The 25,920-nt window shown below is 37.4% G+C and overlaps 1 protein-coding gene across 5 annotated transcripts in view; it reads right to left on the bottom strand.

Moving 5' to 3' along the window:
• LOC130922650 (uncharacterized) overlaps positions 1 to 25,920 on the bottom strand; it is a 275,463-nt gene that overhangs the window by 226,225 nt on the left and 23,318 nt on the right. For 3 of the 5 annotated variants that reach the window (XR_009064558.1, XR_009064557.1, XR_009064559.1), the window contains one exon: positions 21,967 to 22,082. The gene's annotated coding sequence lies outside the window, so the exon portion shown is untranslated. Of the gene's footprint in view, positions 1 to 4,557; positions 4,672 to 19,105; positions 19,254 to 21,966; positions 22,083 to 25,920 lie in introns of those variants that run through there. The other 2 variants (XR_009064561.1, XR_009064560.1) reach the window with 2 other exon arrangements.

Raw genomic sequence — 25,920 nt, 5'->3', positions numbered from 1 at the left:
TTCAGGCTTCAAACAAAGATATAAAATTTTAATTTCTTGTCAAGAATCAACAACAAGTGGGACACAATCGTGAAGTGGAACAAAATTTATTGGATAATTTAAACTTTTTTAACACATAAAAAACTGAAAAGTGGGGTGTGCAATATTATTCGGTCCCCTTGCGATAATACTTTGTAGCGCCACCTTTTGCTCCAATTACAGCTGCAAGTCGCTTGGAGTATGTTTCTATCAGTTTTGCACATCGAGAGACTGACATTCTTGCCCATTCTTCCTTGCAAAACAGCTCGAGCTCAGTGAGGTTGGATGGAGAGTGTTTGTGAACAGCAGTCTTCAGCTCTTTCCACAGATTCTCGATTGGATTCAGGTCTGGACTTTGACTTGGCCATTTTAACACCTGGATACGTTTATTTTTGAACCATTCTATTGTAGATTTGGCTTTATGTTTTGGATCATTTTCCTGTTGGAAGATAAATCTCCGTCCCAGTCTCAGGTCTTGTGCAGATACCAACAGGTTTTTTTCCAGAATGTTCCTGTATTTGGCTGCATCCATCTTCCCGTCAATTTTAACCATCTTCCCTGTCCCTGCTGAAGAAAAGCAGGCCCAAACCATGATGCTGCCACCACCATGTTTGAAAGTGGGGATGGTGTGTTCAGAGTGATGAGCTGTGTTGCTTTTACGCCAAACATATCGTTTTGCATTGTGGCCAAAAAGTTCAATTTTGGTTTCATCTGACCAGAGCACCTTCTTCCACATGTTTGGTGTGTCTCCCAGGTGGCTTGTGGCAAACTTTAAACGAGACTTTTTATGGATATCTTTGAGAAATGGCTTTCTTCTTGCCACTCTTCCATAAAGGCCAGATTTGTGCAGTGTACGACTGATTGTTGTCCTATGGACAGACACCCCCACCTCAGCTGTAGATCTCTGCAGTTCATCCAGAGTGATCATGGGCCTCTTGGCTGCATCTCTGATCAGTTTTCTCCTTGTTTGAGAAGAAAGTTTGGAAGGACGGCCGGGTCTTGGTAGATTTGCAGTGGTCTGATGCTCCTTCCATTTCAATATGATGGCTTGCACAGTGCTCCTTGAGATGTTTAAAGCTTGGGAAATCTTTTTGTATCCAAATCCGGCTTTAAACTTCTCCACAACAGTATCTCGGACCTGCCTGGTGTGTTCCTTGGTTTTCATAATGCTCTCTGCACTTTAAACAGAACCCTGAGACTATCACAGAGCAGGTGCATTTATACGGAGACTTGATTACACACAGGTGGATTCTATTTATCATCATCAGTCATTTAGGACAACATTGGATCATTCAGAGATCCTTACTGAACTTCTGGAGTGAGTTTGCTGCACTGAAAGTAAAGGGGCCGAATAATATTGCACGCCCCACTTTTCAGTTTTTTATTTGTTAAAAAAGTTTAAATTATCCAATAAATGTTGTTCCACTTCACGATTGTGTCCCACTTGTTGTTGATTCTTGACAAAAAAATTAAATTTCATATCTTATGTTTGAAGCCTGAAATGTGGCGAAAGGTTGCAAGATTCAAGGGGGCCGAATACTTTTGCAAGGCACTGTAGTGTGGCCAATGTTTTTTTTTTTTTTTTTAATTATCACCAATTACTTTGCCAAGTAACTAATTACGCTTACATTCAGGTAATTGAGTTACTAACGCAATTACTTTTTGGGAGAAGTAATTTGTAACTATAATTAATTACTTTTTTTCAGTAAGATTAACAACACTGGTTACGACGGTTCCAGTGCTGAAGCAATTCTTGAACCAATTATACTTCCAGAAAAACGCAAACTGTGTCAAAAAAACAGTACCCTATGATTTACAGAAAATAATCAACTGACCTAGTTGAAATATTAAGTTCAAACTATACTTGACTAAACTCCAGATTACCCAATAAGATTCAACCAATAACATTTTTTTTTGTTTCCATCAAAACTTTAAGTCAAATTGCTCGACTTAAAATTTGTTCCATTTTATTTACTTTTTATTACATAGTATAGTGTAGTTTTCGAGTAGCTGTCAACACTCGAAGTGTTCAATTTTTGTAAAATGTGAATGTGAGTTATTTGTTGTTAAAATGTTTCCAAACAGTGATATTCGTGGTCAGTTCTCATTACAGTAGCTAGAGTTGCCTTTGCCTTTTGAAGAAAAAAAATATAAAGGTATAAAAATATAAAGTATTCTTTCAAGGTAGGAAAGTGGGTTAAAGCACATTTACAAACAGTGGGGAAAAAAGTCGAAAATATATCGCAACAATCTGAGTTTTCTAACACAAACGTCTTGAACTTACAACACTCTCTAATAGTATGGCAGGATTAGGTCGATGGGAAGCTAAAAAAAAAAAAAAAAGTAATATTTGAGGGTTTGCTTGCTGATAACAGGTGGAATTTTTTTTTTTTTTTTTCAAAATATATGGTGGAAAACACAGACAATAGTGAAAAAGCAGTTTATGCTCTTGCACTCATTTGTATAAGAAACTGCTGTATTTTAAGACAAAACAACTGTTGTGTTTGATAGAGCAATATGTCTATATGCTGCCATAGCAGAGTCATGGTGCATTAAACCCCTGAACTATTTTTAATTGTCTGTTTTACCCTGAAAACCCCCGTTTACAGACATCGCGCAACCGCTTTCGTTTCAACCCAGCCATAAAACGAAGGTCATTAATTATATTTATTATTTAAAATGTCTGTCTTTTTGGCTTAAAAGCCATTAGCTGATGTCTCATATTTCGTAAAAAAAAAAAAAAAAAAAAAAAAAAACGACTTTAAAAAGTTATTCACTCGCATATTTTAAACTTTTAAGCAAATTATGTCACAATGAAAAAAAAATGGCATCTGTAAAAAAGTCACGGATATCTACCTCATAACTATCGCTTAATTCTATATATATATATTTTTTTGTTACTGTCGAATTTTCTACGATATGTTAGAAGATGAATAATCGATCCAATCAAAGAAAATTGAAAAAAATAAAAATAAAAAAATAAATAAACGTTTAACAGGGTAAATTTATGAAAAAAAAAAATCTCGACCACTCCTTGATGTCTGCGATTTCTGCATCGCGACCCTTGTTGTATTACCATGTTTCACCCATAAAATCCCCCAAAAATCCAGCTGTGGCCATTCACACCTGTGTCTTGACACTCAGCGATACATGCTACATGGAGTTTTTCGATCGAAAAATGGTAAGTACGCGATAATATCTCGTTAAAGTCATGACGTCTGTAATTTTGCTCCCGCATGCTCTCACCTCCAGATAAGTTTTTTAAACAGCAAAACCTTTTTTTTTTTTTTAAATGCCCTCCTGCTCAAAATTTTCCTTCCCCAGAAAATTGAGATTTTAAGCTTTCCAATTATGTATCACTCATGCATATCTGACAATTTTGAAAAATGGCCAAATTGGGGGTCTCAGAGCGGAACTTCAAGTCACTTGAGTGTTTTCCGCCATATACAGTCTGAGTTTTCTAACACAAACTTCTTGAATTTGCAACACTTGAACAGTATGGCAGGATTAGATCCATGGGAAGCTATTAAAAAAAAAAAAAAAAAGACATATTTGAGGGTTTGCTTGCTGATAACTCTAAGGTGGAAAAAAATGATTTTTTGTTAAAATATATAGTCTATGATGAAAATATAAAGAATATAGAATGTATCTTTTCTTCTCCAAACATCATAAAGACACAAAGAAACTCACACAATTGTTCATCATTCAAGGTTTGATAGCTCATCCTTCTTCCAAATGCACAAATGTGGAATCCTTCAGCCAAACGCACAACACCTCTGAAAAAAAAATCATCTGTATGTGGCAAGTACACTATTGATTTTTTGCCCCCCTCCCAAACCCCTGCTGTCTGAACAGTTGGAGCGTACGCGGCCGGTTGGGATGTTTTTGCGTGCCCCTTCTATTTGTCTCTCTGTCATCGCTATTTGAGCAGGCTGCTACCACTCTGTCTTGATTTGCATTTGTCAGACCTAAAAACCCCTGAATGACAAAAGGGGCACTTTGGGAACAAAAGTTTTGCATTCTGAGAAAACAAGCTGAATTGTTTATGATTTTGGGCTCCCCTGTTACTACTGGCTGAATATGAATGATCTTGTCCTAAGGGAACATCTGGGTGACATTAACCGACCAATGTTAAACCATTCAGAAGTTGAGAGATTAATACTCAATGGGAAATTACAAGGGACACAAATTATTAGTACCTCCCTCCACCCTCATCACGAATGGTCTGAACATGAGTCTCAGGGGTCTTTCTTTTTTCTTTTGTGTAGGCTCGTGTCACATCCGGCTAACAGATGGACATAGACCCTCCCCTTATGGACTCTGATTGACTCCCTAAATCATGATGGAGCTGGGTGCGCTCACATTTGCAACCGCTGAAAAGACCCCACACATTCATCAAAAAGACAAACAGGGGAAATAGAAAATAAAAAGAAGAATGGTCAAACATGCCGGAATACAGAATTTTGTCAACACTTGAAAAAATTGTAGAAATCTGAACATTAACTTTAAATACGTTGTTGTCCTTACAACAATACACAAATAACAAACAGCCAGGAGACCTCAGGTTATAGAAGCAGCAGTGTTACAAAAAACGTCATTGGCTTCTATTGACGGTGATGGACGTCCAATCACACGGCTCTTTTCATCTTCCCACTGTGAATTAAAATGATTTTATCACAAATAGACATCCAATTCATTTGAAATGGGAAGGTTGCAGCAAATGAACATTTAATTGCCACTAGCAAATGGTACCTAATAGTGGTTGGAGACAGTATTTGTAATTCTGCATTGGTGGTTGTGATTTTTTTTTTTGACAAAACTGACCAACAGAGCAAAGCATCCACACTTCATTTTCTAGTATTATTTTGACTTTTGTAAGATGAAATAAAACGTTAATAAAGAGAATGAAAATGAATAAAAACGGAAATAAAGTCATGATGACCTCCAATTATTTAAAAAAAAATATATGGTGGAAAGCACAAACAAGACTGAAAAAGCAGTTTCTGCTCTTGCAACCCTCTATAAAATAAACTGCTGTATTTTACGCCAAAAGAACTGTTGTGTTTGATAGAAAAAATATGTCCATATGCTGCCATAACAGAACTATTTTTAATTTGTCTGTTTTACCCTGCAAACCCCCGTTTACAGATGTCGCGCAACCGCTTTTGTTTCAACCCAGTCATAAAAATAATTATATTTATTATTCAAAATGTCTGCCATTTTTTGCTTATAATCATTAATTGATGTCCAATATTTCGTTTAAAAAAAAAAAAAAAAAAAAAAAAAAAGACTTAAAAAAAATTATTCACTCGCATATTTTAAACTTTTAAACAAATTCGTCACGATGAAAAAAATGGTGTCTTTGAAAAAGTCACGGAGATCTACCTCATATCTATCGCTTAATTGTATTTTTTTTTGTTACTGTTGCATTTTCCCTGATATGTTAGTTGATAAATAATCGATCCAAAAACAAGGAAAATTGAAAAAAATGTTTAAAAGGGTAAATATATAAACAATAAAATCTCGACCACTCCTTGATGTCTGCGATTGCTGCATCGCGGCCCTTATTATATTACCATGTTTCACCCATGAAATCCCCCAAAAATGCGGTTCTGGCCATTCACAGCTGGTTCTTGACAATTGGTGATGCATGCTACATGGAGATTTTGGATCGAAAAGAGATAAGTAAGCGATATTTTTTTGCAAAAATCGTGGCGTCTTTAATTCTGCTCTCGCATGCTCTCACCTCCAGTTAGAGTTTTGCGGTTTTAAAAAATTTGTTTTTTTTTCAAAATGCCCTCCTGTTCAAAATTTTTCTTCCCCCAGAACATTGAGATTTTAAGCTTTCCAATGACGTGTCACACATGCATATAGGACAATTTTAAAATTTGGCCAAATTGGGGGTTCTCAGAGCAGAACTTCAAGTCACCTGAATGTTTTCCGCCATATACTGTGTAACTCACTGCCTGCCATTGACAGTAATGGATGTCCGATTGATTTACAGTGTCCTTAGTCCATCGTGGATTCTTTTTCATTTAAAAAATTAATAAATAAATAAATACAGATCAGCTGTCCTGAGCTGATCGCGTAGTCTCAGTTTAACCCTTCTTCCCTCTCCCTGCTCTTTGTTGGTCAGGCAGTGCACTGGAGTTGCTTATTAACGTTAACAATGGTTGACAGACGTTTAATGTTTGATCTTAACACAGTTGCCTGGAAGCCGAAGCATCAAAACGCCGCATGCGTCAATCATTGTTTAACTTGTTCAACAGTTGCTTTGGCAACTCATTGTGTGTAAGTCGGCAGCTTGAGCGGATTTGAGTGGACTCACTCAATGAAGCATTTAATAAAGCCAAGCATTTTTCTACTTTCTTCTTGTTTAAAAATAATTCGATGGGACAGTAACATGTTTAAAACTTATCATAATTATTACATTTGAAGTTTTTAAAAACCATTTATTAATTATTACTTCGTGGTTTTTCACTTATCGCGATGGGTTCTGGTTTTCCATTAACCACGAAAAATGAGGGATCACTGTAAACCAGAAGGAGTGGCTGTGAATGCTCATGTTTCAGTATGAATGTTTGCTGCTAGCCCTCCTAGTCAAAGTATATTGGACGTGTAGTCTAGGGTGTAGGTTTGCATAGGGTTGGTAGGGACATAACACTCGCAACTTTTCAGGATGCTCAAATTATCCCCACCAACTTTTAAGCAACCTTATATGCATTATATAATGAATTTAGTTATATAGGTCATTTAGATTGTCTTCCCATAAGTTGTAAGGATAGAACTGACCCTACCATTATTACATGAATTTTTTTCATTATGTTCAAACGCACCCCTCAAACGCACGTTTGATTGGCTGATGACTTGACCCACCCCCAACACACACACACCCACACACACACGCACACAGCCTCGACAGAGACAAGTTATAGAAATTTTATATTCAATCAAAAAATAAACTAGTAGCTCGCCATTGTTGATGTCGCCGAGCGGTGACATCACACGGGCTCCCTGCCGTTCTTCCACAATGCCTATAACTACGTAAGGTAGTGATTGAAATACACCACAAGGTGTCAATGGCAAGTTTTGAATTACTTAAAAATCCAGCCAATGAGTGTGTTTTGTCCCTCGACCGACGCTGTAGTTCCCTATTTACTTGTCCATCCACTGTACATCACAGTCATTTGAGTGCTGGCTTCACAACGTACGAGACCTCTGATAGTTTGTATATTGTGACTAAATATTGCCATTCAGTGTATATGTCGAGCTAAACGACAGCTAAACAAAATGTTTGAATAGTTTGTCCAATGTCTGAGCCTCATTAATACAGATAGAAGCGCTTTTCTTTTTGTGAACATTATTTTTTTTTGAGAGATAGGAATATTATTTTTGCTGTGTATTCTGTCCTCAATGTGTGTGAGTACACAAATTGACAGATAGCGAACAACAGAAGCGCCAAGGAGGAATCAGACGTTGAGGCAAAGTTGAATGGGCTTTACTGTAGTCATCAATTCTATTGACAGGAGCACGTTTCTGATTATTGTAAAACTGAAAATAATAAACCTTGTGTCAATAACTTGCACAATTCACAAAATAACACAAAGTATACACGCACCTGTCAATTTGAGCAGTAGTACTAGCCAATTAGCTCACAAGCAACAAATAATGTAACTAAATTACACCATATATGTAAACAAAATGAAATCTACATCACCAATATTTACACAATGCTAATATACAAAGAAAGAATGTAACTCACATGCGATGCATGTATAAGACAAACAGTGTGATGAGACTGCGAGAACTGCCACTCAATACTGGATGCAGACGTTAGCTCAGGGGTGTCCAAACTTTTTGCAAAGTGGGCCAGATTTGGTGTGGTAAAAATGTGGGGGGCCGACCTTGGCTGAGGTTCTTTACGTACAACAACAATATATTTAAACAAATTTTAGCAAGCCTTTCTGGTTCACTTTTGCCTTTTTATTATAATTTCAACAGTCTTAAACATGTGTTTTGGTTCATTTGAAACATGCATATTACATGCAGTTGAATATTCACTTGAATATGGCAGAAAACACTCAGGTGACTTGAAGTTCCCCTCTGACACCCCCAATTTGGCCAATTTTCAAAATTGTCCTATATGCATGCGTGATACATCAGTGGAAAGCTTAAAATCTCAATTTTCTGGGGGAAGAAAAATTTTGAACAGGAGAGCATTTAAAAAAAAAAAAAAAAAGTTTTTTTAAACAGCAAAACCCTATCTGGAGGTGAGAGTGCGCGAGAGCAGAATTACAGACGCCACGACTTTATTGACATATTATCGCGTACTTACCTTGTTTTGATCAAAAAACTCCATCTCGCATGCATCACTGAGTGTCAAGACACAGCTGTGAATGGCCACAGATTTTGGGGGGATTTTATGGGTGAAACATGGTAATATAACAAGGGTCGCGTTGCAGAAATCGCAGACATCAAGGAGTGGTCGAGATTCTTTTTCATATGTTTACCCTTTTAAACGTTTTTTCTTTTTTCCCAATCTTTCTTTGTTTGGATCGATTATTTATTATCTAACATATCGGAGAAAATGCAAGAGTAACAACAACAACAAGGCAAGGCAAGGCAAGGCAAATTTATTTATATAGCACAATTCAACACAAGGTAATTCAAAGTGCTTTACATCACATGAAGATCATAAAAATCACATTTAAATCAATACAACGTAAAAACCAAGACAAAAGATCGCATTTAATCACAAATAGAATAAAATTAAATTAAATAAAACAAAAACTACTACTAATAATAATTATTGAAATCAGCAATGGAGATAAGCACAAGAGGAATAGAAAGCAAGTAGATTAAAATATATAGACAGTTATGGATATGCAGTGCTAAACAAAAGCGTTTTTAGCCCTGATTTAAAAGAGCTAACAGTTTGAGCATACTTTAGACGTTCAGGTAACTTGTTCCACAGGTGAGGAGCATAATAACTAAATGCTGCCTCACCCTGCTTTGTTCTTGTTCTTGGAACATGCAGAAGACCGGTTCCAGACGACCTTAGGGGTCTAGATGTCTCATAGGAATCTAACAAGTCAAGCATGTATTTTGGTCCAAGGCCATTAAGTGTTTTGTAGACGAGCAGTAGTATTTCATAGTCTATCCTTTGACTCACTGGAAGCCAGTGTAGCGATTTCAAAACCGGTGTAATGTGGTCCAGCTTCCTTGTATTTGTGAGGACTCTGGCTGCAGCATTCTGTACTAGCTGCAGCTTCCTGACTGATTTTTTTTATCAAGACCTGTAAATATACCGTTGCAATAGTCCAATCTGCTGAAAATGAATGCATGCATAAGTTTTTCCATGTCTTGTTGAGTCAGAAGCCCCTTAATTCAGGTTATATTTTTTAGGTGGTAATAAGCGGATTTAGTGACGGACACATTTTAGGTCTGAGTCAATAATTACGCCAAGGTTTCTGACTTGATTTGTAGCTGTAAGTGACATTGTGCTAAGTTGCCTGCTTATCTTTGACCTTTCCTTTTTTGGCCCAAAAATGATCACCTCTGTCTTCTCCACATTTAACTGGAGAAAATTCTGGCACATCCATTCATTGATTTGATGAATGCATTTACTCAGGGAGACTAAGGGACTATAATCATGTGGGGACATAGAAATGTACAGTTGTGTGTCATCTGCATAGGCGTGATAGGAGATGTCATACTGTTCCATTATCTGAGCTAACGGAAGCATATAGATGTTAAATAAGAGTGGTCCAAGAATTGACCCTTGAGGGACTTCACAGGTGAATTTGGTTAGTTCTGACTGATAGGGATTTCTTTGTGTCAATCGGAAACTATCATGTAAATAGGATGTGAACCACTGAAGAATAGTGTCAGTAAGCCCTACCCACTGTTCCAATCTGCTGAGTAGTATGTTGTGATAAACCGTGTCGAATGCGGCGCTGAGATCCAATAGTAACAGAACAGATGATTTGCCTGCATTGGTATTCCGACGAATATCATTTAGGACTTTGATAAGCACGGTCTCGGTGCTGTGTTGTGGCCGAAATCCAGACTGAAATGAGTCAAAAAGATTGTTTTGCATCATGAAAGTCTGGATCTGTTCGAACACAACCTTTTCGATAATTTTCCCCAGGAATGTCAGATTTGATATTGGCCTGTAATTACTAATGGTTGAGGCATCCAGATTAGTTTTTTTTAGGAGAGGTTTTATTACTGCAGTTTTCAAAGTCTGAGGAAACTCTCCTGTTTGGAGAGAAGTATTTATAATCTGAAGTATGTCTGGGGCTATGCAATGAAAAACATTTTTGAAAAAGTTTGAAGGAAGGATGTCAAGGCAGCATGTTGTGGGCTTTAATTTTGACACAATATCTGTTAAAGTGGCATAGTCCAAGAGGCTAAACTGTCTAAGATTGACGTGGAGGACATTTTGGGAGGCATTTGGTGTAACAACGAAAAAACAGAATTAAGCGATAGTTATGAGGTAGATATCCATGACTTTTACATACACCATTTTTTTCATTGTGAAATAATTTGTTTAATAGTTTAAAATATGTGAGTGAATAATTTTTTTAATGTCGTTTTTTTTTTTTTTTTTTTTAATGAAATATGAGACATCAATTAATGATTCAAAGCTAAAAACGACAGACATTTTGAATAACATATATAATTAATTACCTTCGTTTTATGGCTGGGTTGAAACAAAAGCGGTTGTGCGACGTCTGTAAACGGGGGTTTTCGGGGAAAAACGGGCAAATATGGGTTGAAACAAAAGCGGTTGTGCGACGTCTGTAAACGGGGGTTTTCGGGGTAAAACGGGCAAATTAAAAATATTTAAGGGGCTTAATGCGCGATGAATCTGCTATGGCAGCATATAGACATATTGTTCTATCAAACACAACAGTTGTTTGGGCTTAAAATTTAGCAGTTTCTTTTGAAGAGTGCAAGAGCAGAAACTGCTTTTTCAGGCTTGCCTATGTTTTCCGCCATATACTGATGAATATACGTATCCTACCAAACAATTCAGAGGCTTAGTCCATCCGTAATAATCCCAGAAATTTTATTCCATTGGAGTTTCATGTCATACAAAGCAGTTTCAGTGAAGAAATAGTCCAATTTCCACCTATCCTTGACTTCCCTTTTTTTGTTTATTGTTGCCATTTTAGAAAATTGGGGATAAAGCGTCACACGCAGCGATGTCACTCAGAGTGCTGCTGCCCTCTAGTAGGTAAATGAAGAACAGCATTTAGCATCATATGCTGCTCAATTTATTAAGTCTATGTGCGGGCCAGACGTTATGGGCTTTAGGCCAGAGGCTGCGCGCCGGACTTTGGACATGTCTGCGTTAGCTGGTCTGTATAGCACTGTCTATTGGTATGAGTTCGCGTAGACATGTAATCACGTCAGCAGAGCGTGCTGAAACCCATAAAATCAGTTGCACCCAAGCGCCAGAAGAAGGCGACAAAACCCCCAAAAAACACATACAAGTAACAAGTGGACATGATATTGCTGTCATTGTAATCTGTTTGAGCGGGTCATTTCGCACATGCGTTAAATGCGTCAAATATTTTAACGTGATTAATTCAAAAAATTAATTACCGCCCGTTAACGCGATAAATTTGACAGCACTAAAAAAAAAATGTTTTTTTGTTTTGGATGCCGCGAGCTACCCACACTAGCGTTGTGATCAACTGGTCGATCGTGATCGATGTAATGAGCACCTCTGATTCATCGTATTAATTAATCAGGTTCATATTTGTGAGAAATGTAGCCCAGACCCTCGTTCACCCAATCTATTGGGTCTTATTAATGTCCCATCCCCAGCAAAAAGTGTACATGCAGGTTATGCTGTTATATTGTCCCTACCGATGTTGAGACCAAACCTACGCACTTGCGTGTAGTAGTCAATTGCAGTCAATGAGTCAAATGAGTACTCTATAAAGGGTTGTGGCATGTAATGTACATCCGATTTTCACCTGCCAATTCATCAGCAGTAAACAACATTCTCTGTATTCCTAACAACTTTAAGCACACATAGCGGAAGGCTGTTGCTCATCGATTCGTGTTCTAATGTAGATAATAGAGCAATAATGCAGGTTTCTAAGACCAGTGGAACAAAACATCACTTTGATAATCTTTCTGAAGGAAGAAGGCCTTTGGGCTTAACCACGCCAATGCCATTTATCAGCACCTTGGGCTCTTTGTTAAACACATTGTACTTAATGTTTGTATGATTTTTCTTTTGTTTGTTCTGTTTCGTGTGTTGAGAGACCCAGGTGGTGAAGACAGCTGGCACCGGCGCGGCCATCGGCTCTCTCGCGAAATGTCGAGTGCATTGCGGGAACAAAACCTCACCGGTTCCGAATGAGTCTTTTTGTCAGGCGTCGTGCAGCCCAGTGGGAAACCTTGAGAGCCCGAAATGTGTTTTAAGTGAGACTGCAACTGGTGAGGCCATTATCCTTTCACTTCTGAACCTTTCTCTTGCCTGTATATGCGTCCACACATGTGTACCAATACCTCTATGAGTGTGTGTGTGAATGTGTGTGTCCTTCCCCTGCCTTGAAAGCCCCCGGAGCCTCGGGGAGCCGTGGAAAATCAATACTCTTCGGCAGCTCCCCCCTCTTTATTCATTTAATAACTCACTACCATTGCATTACTGTTCTACTGATCTCCCATCACAGAGCCTGGACTGACACCTTTGTGCTCTTTCACCACGCTGGAGTTTGATGTAATCAGTTCAACCTGCACCCTCGCGCTTGACATATGCGTCAACAGCGGCCAAATATGAAAAAGACCCAAGTCAACGAGAGGCATGAGAGTTAACGGGCATAAGGGAAGCAGACCTTGAATGAGTGTGAAGTTGAGCAAAAATAAAATTACAGGAGTGACTTGAGGACGGCAATCTAATTAAGTAAACTTGATGAAAAATTCTTCCTTAACCCATTCAGCATTTTTTCTTCTGGGCAAAAAAACCCTGCTGATTTTTACTCAAACATCAGAACAAATTGCAATTTTTTTGGTCGGGAATATTTCATGCTTTTATTGGTTATTTTTTAAATGTTAATGTTAATGTGTTTTTGATAAGAAATCAGCACCTACTTTTGCCTTTTTGAAGTTGCGCTTTGTCTCAGGCTTTTTAAAGAGCCAAAAATACCTCATGATTTGATTTCGATGGGTAAAGTTTAGTCCAATCATCTCACAGAAGTGGCAATACAATGAAATTCACTTGCATGTTAGATCAGGTGTTGGTAATTCAGTGGACTACTGCAGACCGATGCTCTGAAAAAGGGCATTTTTGCTTTGCTGTAGTCATGTACACAGCCAACTTATTTTGCGATACTCTAGTGGCAAACAGCCAGTCCTTGACTTGACAGTAAAAGAAACTGGTTTGCTTGAGTCCGTGAGGCCGAAGTATTTTTATTATGAAAGGTTGGCTAGTGGGAATCACTGAATTATGCTGTAAAGTGGCTACTTGAAGACTGCGTTCCACCCTGATCGTTCATATCCATGTGGAACCCTTGCATCCTTCATCCCTGATTGTCCTGTGGTTAACAGGATGATTTCCAAAGCATAACAACAATAATGTGTTCTATAGACCCTACCCACGTGACGTCACAACTCCGCTCTCCTGACTGGTGCCGCCCACTTGTCCGGCAACACATCGTGTTGACCTGTCACGGCTACGTACATTCCTCCTATTTACGGCGTGTTTTTCTGCTCGTTAACATTAATAATCAAAATAGTGAAGGCGTGAGTGGCGGTCGGTTGCAATAACAGAGAAGATAGACGGAGAAGACGGAGACACTTGAAGTTCTACCGGATTCCGAGAGACCCGGAGAGAAGAGAGCGAGATGGGCTGCTGCAATTCGACGAGAAAACTGGGCTCCAAACGATTACCACTGATTATGTAGTAGTCATTTTATATCTGGTAAGATGCATTTAATACATATTTAGAGGGTTTTGGGCTGACAACCACAATTAAGATCATTGCTAGGCTAATCGCCGACAACATACACGCATGTATGTAGTGAGTGCTATCGCTAAACCATATAAACATTAAAAGCCCTAGCTCCATTGACAAATGACATGAAATACATTAGACTTGACAGTGGATGTTAGCAAGAACAAAAGATTTTGAATTGAAAATTTCATAACTCACCTCCCGAGCACAAGATTCCTGCCGAATTTTCGTGTACGAGGACCTGTTTCACCCAACCAGCAACGTAGCATTTATAAGCCTCCAAGCTCTTAAAGTTTTTCAAACTTTCGTGAGAATAGGCTGATTTTGTGTGGACAAGATAGTTGTAAATATCAGGGTCAGGCAGAGACGGTGAAGGCAGCCGGTCAAAAATCATCGATTTAGGCATCAAATATGGATCTGGCGACTGTAAAGAACGAAGCTTTTCCACATAACGCCTTTTATGCAACACATCCAGTGAGTTTACGGCATCAGAAAGCACCGGGTCTTCCATGAAATGCATTTTAAATTCCTCGATCAATTGAAACCAATGCTAATAGAGAGACAAAATGACGGACAAGTGGGCGGAGCCATACAGCGAGCACGTGGTTTTATGACGTCGGTGGGTAGGCTCTATTCAGTGTTGTTAATATCGGCGTTACAATATAACGGCGTTACTAACGGCGTTATTTTTTTCAGTAGTGGGTAATCTAATTAATTACTTTTCTCATCTTGGCAACGCCGTTACCGTTACTGAGGACGGAAAGGCATGCGTTACTATGCGTTACTATATTGGTCGAAAAGTCTGAGGGAGACGGACTCACCGAGACGAAAGAGCAGAGCAGGAGCGGGGAGGAGGCAAGAAAGTTGTGACGCCGAGCAAACGCGATGCTAGGTAGCTCCAATAATTCATGTTGTAGCCGATAGCCGACAAACTACGCCCGCATGTTATGGTAGATATGGTAGACATGGTAGACACCACATGTACTGTATATAGATATAACTAGATGCAAAATGACAGCCGCCATCTTAAAGCAGTAGGCTTTTTAGGACGGCTCTGTTGTAGAGAACCTTCCTCGCAAACCTAAGTAACTTTTTATCTAAAAGACTTCTAAATCGGCAAAATCTTGATTTGAATCTATCTTTAAATGATGAAACACTTTTAAAACTTTCACATGTCGAAAGTAGAGAGAAGGGAACTAATGCAATGATGGGAGCAATTTTAACAACTTTTAACAGTTGATTCAGGGTAAAGGGTAAATTAGGGTAAAGAATTGGGCTCGGGCCAATTGTACCAAAAACCTCCACAAAAAACTTCACATAGTATGGCCAATGTTTTTTTTTTTTTTTTTTAAGGAAAAAAAAAAAGTAATTATCACCAATTACTTTGCCAAGTAACTAATTACTCTTACATTCAGGTAATTGAGTTAGTAACACAATTACTTTTTGGGAGAAGTAATTTGTAACTATAATTAATTACTTTTTTTCAGTAAGATTAACAACACTGGTTCTATTAAGAGTTTTTTTTAATGTATTGTATCTGTCAGCCTACACCTTAATCATACAGTCCTTGCCAAAAGTTTTGTCGCTTATCCATTTTGTAGAAACAATTGCTAATACCCTGACTTTTAATTCTTCAATTGGTTTCAGAAATAGCTCGTGTGAAAGCTAAGACCCTCTCGAAGGATGTTGAATGTGCAAAAATATATTTGTTTCACTGAAAAAAGATTGATCATTTAATGAAGACATAAAAGTCAAAGTTTGGCAAGACAAAAGTTTTGTCGCCTACAGAAAGTAGTGTGAAAACTCATCAAAAAATGTACTTCAAATACAAAAATATGTTACATAACATAAGCAAATTAAGTAGGTGCTGGGATATCCAAATGTAATATTTTGTATGACTTGGGCTTGAAGGGCTGCATCCATGCGGTTCGGCAAGGATTTAATACAATTTATTCATGAAGTCATCAGGAACCTCAAAGAAAGCAGTCTTGCATGCCACCCAGAATTCATCAACATTCTTGGATTTTGTCTTCCATGCTTCCTCTTTCATCCTACCCCAGACATGCTCATTGATGTTCATGTCTGATGACTGGGGTGACCAGTCCTAGAGGATCTTGATCTTCTTTGCCTTGAGGAACTTTGAGGTAAAGATTGAAGTATGCGATGGAGCACCATCCTGCTGCAGAATTTGTCCCTTTTTATGGTTAGGAATGTAAGAGGCAGCTAAGATTTGTTGATATTACAGACTATTTATGTTGCCTTCCACCCTGCAGATCTCTCCCACATCCCCGTACTGGATGTAACCCCAGACCATGATTTTGCCATCACCAAACTACTTTTTTCTGAGTGAATCTCGGATCTATGCGGGCTCCAGTAGGTCTCCGGCAATATTTGCGGAGTAATTCAAAGGAAGATTCATCTGAAAAATCCACCTTTTGCCACAAAACAGTGAACCCCAGTCAAAATATGTATGCCCTGGGCGGAGCCATATGGAGATAGATTTGTTCTTTATTAGTCAATTAAAAAAAGTTGCTTCAAAAGTTGCTTCAATCAAAATATACCTTATATTTTCAATCAAAAATAGTCGCTTAAATAAAAAAAAAAAAATGTTTGCAAAAATAAATTTGAAACTCATAAAAATGCATGTGAAAGCTATTTTTCCTTGATTGTTTTTTTTTTTTTTTTTTTTTTTTTTTTTTTTTTTTTTTTGATTGAAGCAACTGTTTTGATTGAATTAATGTTGATACGTGTTTGGGCCACATTTGGGCTAGGATGTTTTTGTCTTAATTATTATTAAGACATATTATTATTATTATTATCACTTCAATCAAAAAAAAAAAAAAAAGAAAAAATTTGATCACAGAAAACGTTTTGGAATGCAAAAAAATATTTGAGATTAAAAAATTTGCATTTGAACACTTAATTTTTCATTGACATAGTTTTCTTTGATTGAAGCAATCCTTTTTCTGTTTTGGCCCATATTATGCATAACCCTATATTATCCCTATATTAATCCCCCCAAAAAGTTACTTCAATCAAGAAAAAAAAAACATTTTTCTCATATGCAAAACAAATGACCGTCTAAGGTGCTAGTTACATGATCTGTTCGAAAAAATAATTTTGACCCGTTCTAAAAATATATTATTTTGTTCATTTCATTAATCTTTGTTGCAGTTTAATTTAGGGCTGTCAAAATTATCACGTTAACGGGCGTTAATTAATTTTTTTAATTAATCACGTTAAAATATTTGACGCAATTAACGCACATGTCCTGATCAGACAGTATTCTGCCTTTTGGTAAGTTTTACAGCAAGGTTTTTTGTGCTGTCTAACAGTGAACTCTTGTGGTCGCTTTCCGACATGGTTTATTGCTTTCTTGCCAGTTTAATATGGCTGCATGACGTCTCGGGCTGACGCCTACGTTGTAATGTTGTGCTTATATGATCCTTGGACAAGATTTGTCCGTAAGTATGGTTGTTGTAAATAATGTACATATTATTTTAGTAAGCGAAATGTTATATTTTTTGTATGAGACGCTTTTTGTTTATGTTTAGTGAACCTGTATAGCGTGCTAAGCTAACGTTGTTGCTAATGCAATGCTTGTGAACTTTTTTTTTGTAGTTTCACTACGGTCTAAAGAGGACAAAGGTTTGAGGCCATTTTGTTAATAAATCAGATGAAAAAGGAAGAGGTCTGATTATTAAGGCGTCGTTCACTAGCTGTCTAGCTTTGGAAAAAGTAGACGCTTCGGAGTGAGGACAGCATAGACAGATTTAAATGACAGTAGAGTGAAATGCCCACTACAGTCCTTATGTACCGTATGTTGAATGTATATATCCATCTTGTGTCTTATCTTTCCATTCCAACAATTTATTTTACAGAATACATATATAATTTACAGAAAAATATGGCATATTTTATAGATGGTTTGAATTGCGATTAATTGCGATTAATTACGATTAATTAATTTTTAAGCTGTAATTAACTCGATTAAAAATTTTAATCGTTTGACAGCCCTAGTTTAATTGCTTTACAACTTTTATAGATATAGGAAAGTCAATTTCATGCAATGACACTTTTCGGCCACCGGGGGGGGGGGGGTGGCCCCCCCTTAAAATCTGCTTATGAAAAAATTTCATACGTTTGTTGCATTTTTATGCTTTATAAAACATTTGCTTGAATTTTGGGGGGCTTGGAACGGATCAGGGCATTTACATGGAAAACGCGTCTCTACTTACAGAATTTTCAGTTTACGAAACTACTTTTGTAAGTAGAGGTTCCTCCTTGTATGATGTGAGGACATTCTGTTAGCCTCTCTGAGCCTCTAACCTTCAAATGTTACAAGCTGGTTCTTTCATAAACGGAAAACTTCTGATTCTACAGTGTGAGCTCAAACGAAGATCACAACCAAAAATAAAGTATGTAACTGTATGTCTAGTACATAGAGGTGAGCCTGAAAGGAGTTGTTGCATAATGTCACTTTTTATAAGGTGACGAGTTTAATCTGTGAGAGCCACGTCACTGAAACCTGGATGTACTGTATATGAGTGTGTTGGTGATGGAAGTAAGGTGGGTGAGGGGGGATGAGGTTGGTAGTTATGGGGGGGTGGTCCCCCCGTGCCGAGCTGTGAGCAGAGAGCAGGTGGGCTCGGGATGAAGCAGAGAATCTGTATTGATTGTTTTTGTGCCTCAGAGCTGTTTAGCCATTGTCGACGCTACCTCGACCAGCTGAGAGGCAAATTGCTGCGTTTACACCGGGAGGCATTTTCTTCTTTTTTAAAATCCATTTATTTATTTTTTCACTCCTCCCCCACCTTTTTTTTTTTTTTTTTAACAATGGCAGTTGTATCTACTGTCTAGTGAGTCTGAGGAATTTTGACCGCTTTATTCGCAGGCTTTAATGCAAGCTTTGAAAAGAAAGTTTTCTCTTTGTCCTTCATTTTAGTAGAGCTTCTGTGCACTCCATGCATCCTACTTCAATAATGCATACATGAGACATCTCATCAATGTTTAATGGTATATTTCTACTCACAGATTCTGTATGTCAATCGAGCTTAAGTAAAATAGGGTCAATATACCGTAATACTGTAACATACGTAATGGTGCAAAATCCTGTGATAGTCATTTTTAGTGATCTGAACCAGAGTTGCCTGTATTACAGGCTTACTTGCACAGGGTCTTCAAGATTTTTCTTAGACTGTATTGAGAGAATGCAGGGAAAAGGATAGCTTGCAGGATCAAGAGTTCTGAAGTATTGAACCTGAAATGTTTTAAAGGGATACAATATTTCATTGCATTAGTATCAATAATACGTTATTTGCACAACCACAGGTAACCTGAAATTTGCTATCAAGGGGTAAAATTTGATTTTGCACTACTCTTGATAGCAACGAATGACATATTTGCATTTTCCTTGCTAACTCATTGGCAACCATTGGCAGCACTAGTAGAAGAGATGGCGGCGAATGAACGACCACCCTCCCACTTCAAATGGATTGGACGTTTACTCAAGATAAACTGTCTCAAAGAGTTTCATCTTACACACATGGTTGTATGTCTATCATCCTCAATGGCACTAAGAGAGTTATTTAATTTCGTTTTTTTTTTATGTAGTCTCAAAAATGATTTTTGAGACTTTTTTGGAGTATTGATTGCTTAAAATTGTTAGTATTGTAACATTACAAGGAACCACTTTATATAATACTGTATTACTGTTAGGGTTGGGAATCTCTGGCATGAAGCCGATTCGATATGTATCTAGATACACAGGTTACGATTTGATTAAAAAACGATACATTTTTAAGGCAGAGCGATTCGATACGATTCGATACAGTTTAAGAACGATACGTTTCGATACAGTGTGAAAACAATACGATTGTAAACATTTGTTGTTTGTTCTTAAAAGTATTTTAAACGGATAAAAAAGACCAAATTTCTACAAGCAAAATTAAACAACAAAAGTTCACACCAATGTATGTTTATTTTTCAGACATGAAAAAAAAAATAAGGCCAGCTAGATGACCATGATTTTGTTGGCTGGGATTGATAATAAAATAAAACTCCATTGACAGACAACAATAAAGTGCATTGATTCAATCTCTGTATTTCCTGGTGTTTTGAACACATGAGGTAGGTAATTTAAGTGCAACCTTTCAACGTAAACATCTTACAAACTAAAATTATATGCAGGAGCTCTAGAAAAAAAGAATTAAACCTGCAAGTGTTATCATAATAAATAAATAATAAATCAAGCATAATGCTATTACAGTGGTACCTCTACATACGAATTTAATTCGTTCCAGGACCTTGTTTGTAAGTCGAAATGGTCGTATGTCGAGCAGGATTTTCCCATAGGAATACATTATAATTCCATTAATTCGTTCCAAAGCCTAAAAACATACACTAAATTCTTAATAAATACTGCTGGCACTGTTACAAATGGCAATTAAACATAGAAAAACAAATAAGTTATAAATAAATAATTCAGAATAATATAAGAAGAAGAAGAAGAATTAATAATTATTCCTGAAAATAATGTAACGAATCGGATTCTAATATGGCGGACACTTTTTACTGTCCCTGAACGCACCGCGAAGGTGACGTCTCCAGTGAGATAGGTCGGTGCGGTAGAGATAATACTTTCGTTTTCCTGAGAGCAGTCAACTGCTTAAGACAATGAGCGTTTTGTGTTGGATAAGTTCTTAAATAAATGATAAAAACGTGACAAAGCTGGCGATTTCCTTGGCAATGTTACCACAATAATAATTGTCACCTTAACTTATAAATAGTGGCGAACGGTGGTCATAAGAGGATCATGGAGCTGTATTGTTGAGCCAGTTCAGGGACGCGCACCCCAAGCTCATATTTTTCTATAACTTGCATCTTCATTTCAAAGGTAAGCATCACTTTTTTCCTTGTTTCTCCAACTGTATCAACTTTTTTTGAAAACTGTGTTGATTTCTCACATAAGAAAATCCACCGTGGGTTCGTTTGCAGTGCTGTCATGTCGTCGTATTTCGAGCAACTCGTCGGATGTAGAAACAAATGGCGGCTCAAATTTTACGTCGGATGTCGAAAAGATCGTGTGTAGAAGTGATCGTATGTAGAGGTACCACTGTATTCTTTACCTCTGGGATAATTGGGGGAATAAAAACATGGCATTTTAGCCAGATAGGTCAATAATCATTATTTTAACCTTTTACACAGCAAAGTCATTCACTTATGCCTGTGCTTCCACATTTTTATTCCTAATCACTGTCCATATCTTTTTTGAAGGGCATATTTTTCTTGAAGATCAACTGATCCACATGTTCATGTTTAAGTAGACTGCGTTTCGTGGAAACAATATCAGCAGTAGGTCGTGCCATTGTAGTGGGTTATTTTTCAGGGTTAAAAACTCACGATCTCTGTCCCATACAAATCTGGCTGCCGTCTTCACTTCAAAGTCCGACGTGCGTTGAAAATCAATCGCTGTCATTCGTAACTTCCGCCTGACAAGCTGGCGTCAGCGCTCGTGTTGCTTGTCCATTGTTTTAGCATGCGCGACTGTGGTTTCGTTTGCTCTGGCGTAGTTAAGACACGCCTGTCACGATCGAAATGCATGATGGGAAGTTGAGGCAACCACGACTGTGAGTGGTGGCTGTTCATGTTATGTGATGCTGTCTTAATTAGGCTTTTTCAAAAAAAAAAAAAAAAAAAAAAGACCTTTAACAAAATAATAATCTGAAATTATTAGCTTATTAGCAAGGCAATGGTATGAACGCTGATAACCGGTTTTTGCGCTTGTGATAGCCGTGTCCTTGTTGTACTATCGATACATCTAAGATTTACCGGCTATTTACTGTCGAATACTTAGTTTGCTATCGATACAGCCGTATCGCTCGCCTGTAAAACCGGATAGCCGGTCGTATCAGTTTATCATTCTCAAGCTTAATTACTGTCAGTGGTATGCATAGCACAGGTGTCAAACTTACGGAGGCCAGTAGAGGGCAAGCACGGTGTTCATCACAGTCTTCAGCCTGTAGCGTGCTGTAGCACACTCGTGCTGGTTTAGATTAACACTCAGCCCATGAGATCCATTGTAGCAGCTCTGATAAAACACAGTAATTAGACAAGAGTAATCTGAATGAAATAGCTGAAGCTAGAATAATTCCAAATCATTGTTATTTTGTTAAAGGTCTTTTTTTGAAAGGAGAAACCTGGTAATTTTCTTTCAAATTAATTTTAACTGCGTGCACAGGTAACATCCTAAAACACGAAAAAAATAGTCATCATGACAATTTTTAATTGTAAACCATATTAAAGGGAACCACGGACAGAAGGACATGTAGTTCTTGAAAGATAAATCTTGGTATGAGTTATAGTAATGTGATATTAAAACCCCTCTTAATGTTTTCATTTCAATAAAATTTGTAAAATTATTTTAACTAGTAGGTCGCCATTGTTGTTGTCGTCGCAGGGCGGCGACGTCTCATGGCCACGCTGCTGGAATTCCACGTATCAGTCTTTAAAAAAAAAAAAAAGTGTGACTCTTTAATTATGTAAGGTAGTTACACCACAAGGTGTCAATGGCAAGTTTTAAATTCATTAGGGATCAAGCCAATGGCTGTTTTTTGTCCGTTGACTGACGCCGTAGTTTTCCTTGAATCCACAGTGGGGTGTGAGGCAGAGAGAAAAGAGAGTGAACACAGGCGTTCACATTTGTAGCTCGGACCGCACCGTTTATTGGCATAAGCATCGGCAACTCCTTAACAACAAACATGTGTATGATATAGTGAAAATACAACAAAAGTATTATTCATCGCTCTCAAAAAATAATGGTCACAAAAAGAAAAGTGCTTCAGTTTGTATTAATGAGGACCTATTCTCACACAGTTAAACAACAATGCAAAGAGAACTTACATTCACAAATTCACAATCAAAATAGATATGCAAAATACATATTAAACTTACTCAGACTTTGGTTAAACTCTTATTAAACATTATAGCAACTTGTTTAGCTCAACAAATACACTGGATGGCAATATTTAGTCACAATATACAAACTATGATATTGGGAGCCACTATCAGGAGTCCTGTTTGTTGTGATGACAACACTCAAATGAATGTAAATCACAATGGACCTGCACTAAACAGTAAACTATGTTGTCAGTCAAGGGACAAAACACACTCATTGGCTTGATCTCTTATTAATTAAAAACTTTCAGACTACCAGACTTTAAGGTGTTTTCCGGAAACAGTGCACTATAAATTATTTGGAGGGCCCTGTGATTTAGTACAGTTTGAGCTCTGTAAAGAATGGAGACGCTCCTAGCTAATTTATTTTTCAGTTGTCTTATATGTGCATTCCATGTTAATGAATCATCAAGTATTATACCTAATACTAGTGATGCACGATAATACATTTTTCAACCGATACCGATAACCGATAATGTCAAGCCGATATGCCAATTAAAAGATGTATGTAAAATCTTAACGTATGCACAAGAGAAAATATTACTTTGCAAAAATATAATGTATTGCTATTTTTTTCAAATGTGAACAAGTAGTATATTCCAATATCTAAATAAAGACAGATATGTCTAACATTGTGTAATGGTAAACTTTTGGCAACAATTACTTACTTTTTGTGCAACTTAGGTATTCACTCTGTAAGCCATTCCTAACATATAACATTTCTACATTCCAAAAACACACCTCCTTAAAACTAGTTAAATTCCCTTGTTTTCAGTGTAAATCTATTGGAAATAAGTTAAACTATCTGCCAGCTTCAGCTGTGCACATTTGGAGGCTAAATCAAGTATATAATTATCGGATTGCATTATCAGTTGAATTTATTTTTTATCTGGACTATCTGTTTGATGTCATAGTTGCCATTATCGGCCGATAATTATCGGTAACCGATATTATCGTGCATCTTTACCTAATACCTTGTGTTCTCTAGAATTAACTTCATAGGACAGTGTTTATCATATAGTTGTTCTAGTTTTTTTATGAAACAGCCATACGCTTCGTTTACATCACTTGTATGATAGACACAGTCCCAGCTTTGAGTTAACAAGTCCTTTTTTAATTCTGCGATATTTTGCTATGATCTAAGTCTCCCATAGATTGCCGGAGTTTAAATTGATCATTACTGTAGTATTTGCAGTCCTCCGGTCTGTTGATGTAAAAGTATTTATCAGGATTGAATGTGTCATTTGGTTCATTGGAACAATCTTCAAATTGGTCTTCCAACTGTAATTGTGATAAGAGCATAGAGTCCGCTACTTGGGTCATGATTAGTTTTCATAAGCTGCCAGATCTTCGACTTGCTTGATAACTTTCGTTTTCTGGTCTTACAGATAACAGCGCTCAGGAAAATGCGTCCTTAGCCTTCGAGTGTCTGAGTGTTGACAAGCTACAGGTTTTTTTATTTATTTAAAATTTTACAAATTTTATCAAAATGAAAACATTAAGGGTTTTTTTTTCATATCAAATTATTGTAACTCTTATAATTTTTTAAAGAACTACATGTCTTTCTATCCGTGGTACCCTTTAATGCTACCCCTTGAATTTGGGAGCTAAAAAGTGAAGGAAGGTGTCTCTCCGGTGAGCAGGTGTACAACATCAACAGACAGGATGCAGACAAGCAGACGGAAGAGCAATGAGGCCCATGTTTTATCACCCCGGAGCACAAAATGATGCCTGCGTCGGTTTACAATGTTGTTCTACCTGATAGCCAAGGCTGGGCGGCTAAAGTGTGTGATTTGATGATGGTGCTTGAGCACATTAGGCACACACTGCAGTGTGTTTGCTCATCCAATCACCAGCAGAGAAAGTTAATGGCATGAGAGGAGCTGCTGTTTGCCAATCACACCATTGATTGATAGCCCAGAGTGCCTCAATGCCTTTGTATTACTACTACAATACAGTACAGTAGTTGTGTAATGCAGTGCTGGTTGGTTGCAAACTGCAGCAACTTTTCACAATAGTAGAAATCAAGCACTATATTTTTAGACATTTTCTTATTTGATTTTTTCACCCCCCCCTCCAAAAAAAAAAAAAAAAAAAAGACCAAGCTCCTGAGTGTGTGTAACTGCTTGGCTCCATGCAGTGAACCTGACATTAAATCATGAATTGTGCTTGTTTGCATGTGCACGTGCGTGTGCGTCGGCTTATTGATTGGCTTACGCAGCTTTATAGCACTCTGTTGTAAATGTCATGTTTTTACAGGCTTCTGTTTGATATAAGCGCGATTAAAGTATTTGCTCGCCAAGGCAGATTGCAAGCACAGTTTCGCCATTAATCAGCAATTAAAGAGGCCTCCAAATAACTATATGGCTGCCCGATGTAGCCAAGTACACAACGAGTCGGAAGCCACAACTTCAACCCCACTGGTTTCGCCTTTATACTAGGGCACTCATTGAATTCATTGGCTACCATTGACGGTGCCAGAAGTCCAATCCATCCAGATGTCCATTTGGATGAGCAGAGACAGTCAAAATGGATAAATATATATTACATATATACATAAATATTATTAACAAATAAACAATATTGTGAAATTTTCTGTAGAATTTGTTTTTGACATCAGTTTTTTTCCTGTTTAATTTTCAATTTAATCTGCATTTGATATTCTTAAATCATATCATTATTACTTCATTCATACAATTTCATCCAATACCAGTTGAACTTTTCAGTCCTTTGCAATGTTATATGGCAGAAAACACAGACAAGACTGAAAAAGCAGTTTCTGCTCTTGCAACCCTCTATAAAATAAACTGCTGTATTTTAAGCCAAAAGAACGGTTGTATTTGATAGAACAATATGTCTATATCCTGCAATGGCAGATTCATGGCCCATTAATCCCCCGAACTATTTTTAATTTGTCCCTTTTACCCTGGAAACCACCGTTTACAGACGTCGCGCAATCCCTTTTGTTTCAA

The sequence above is a fragment of the Corythoichthys intestinalis genome, chromosome 1 (genome assembly GCF_030265065.1).
Source record: "Corythoichthys intestinalis isolate RoL2023-P3 chromosome 1, ASM3026506v1, whole genome shotgun sequence".
Taxonomy (NCBI): Eukaryota; Metazoa; Chordata; class Actinopteri; order Syngnathiformes; family Syngnathidae; genus Corythoichthys; species Corythoichthys intestinalis.
The sequence above is the reverse complement of the archived record's forward strand: the minus strand, read 5'-3'. Positions and strand labels throughout refer to the sequence as shown.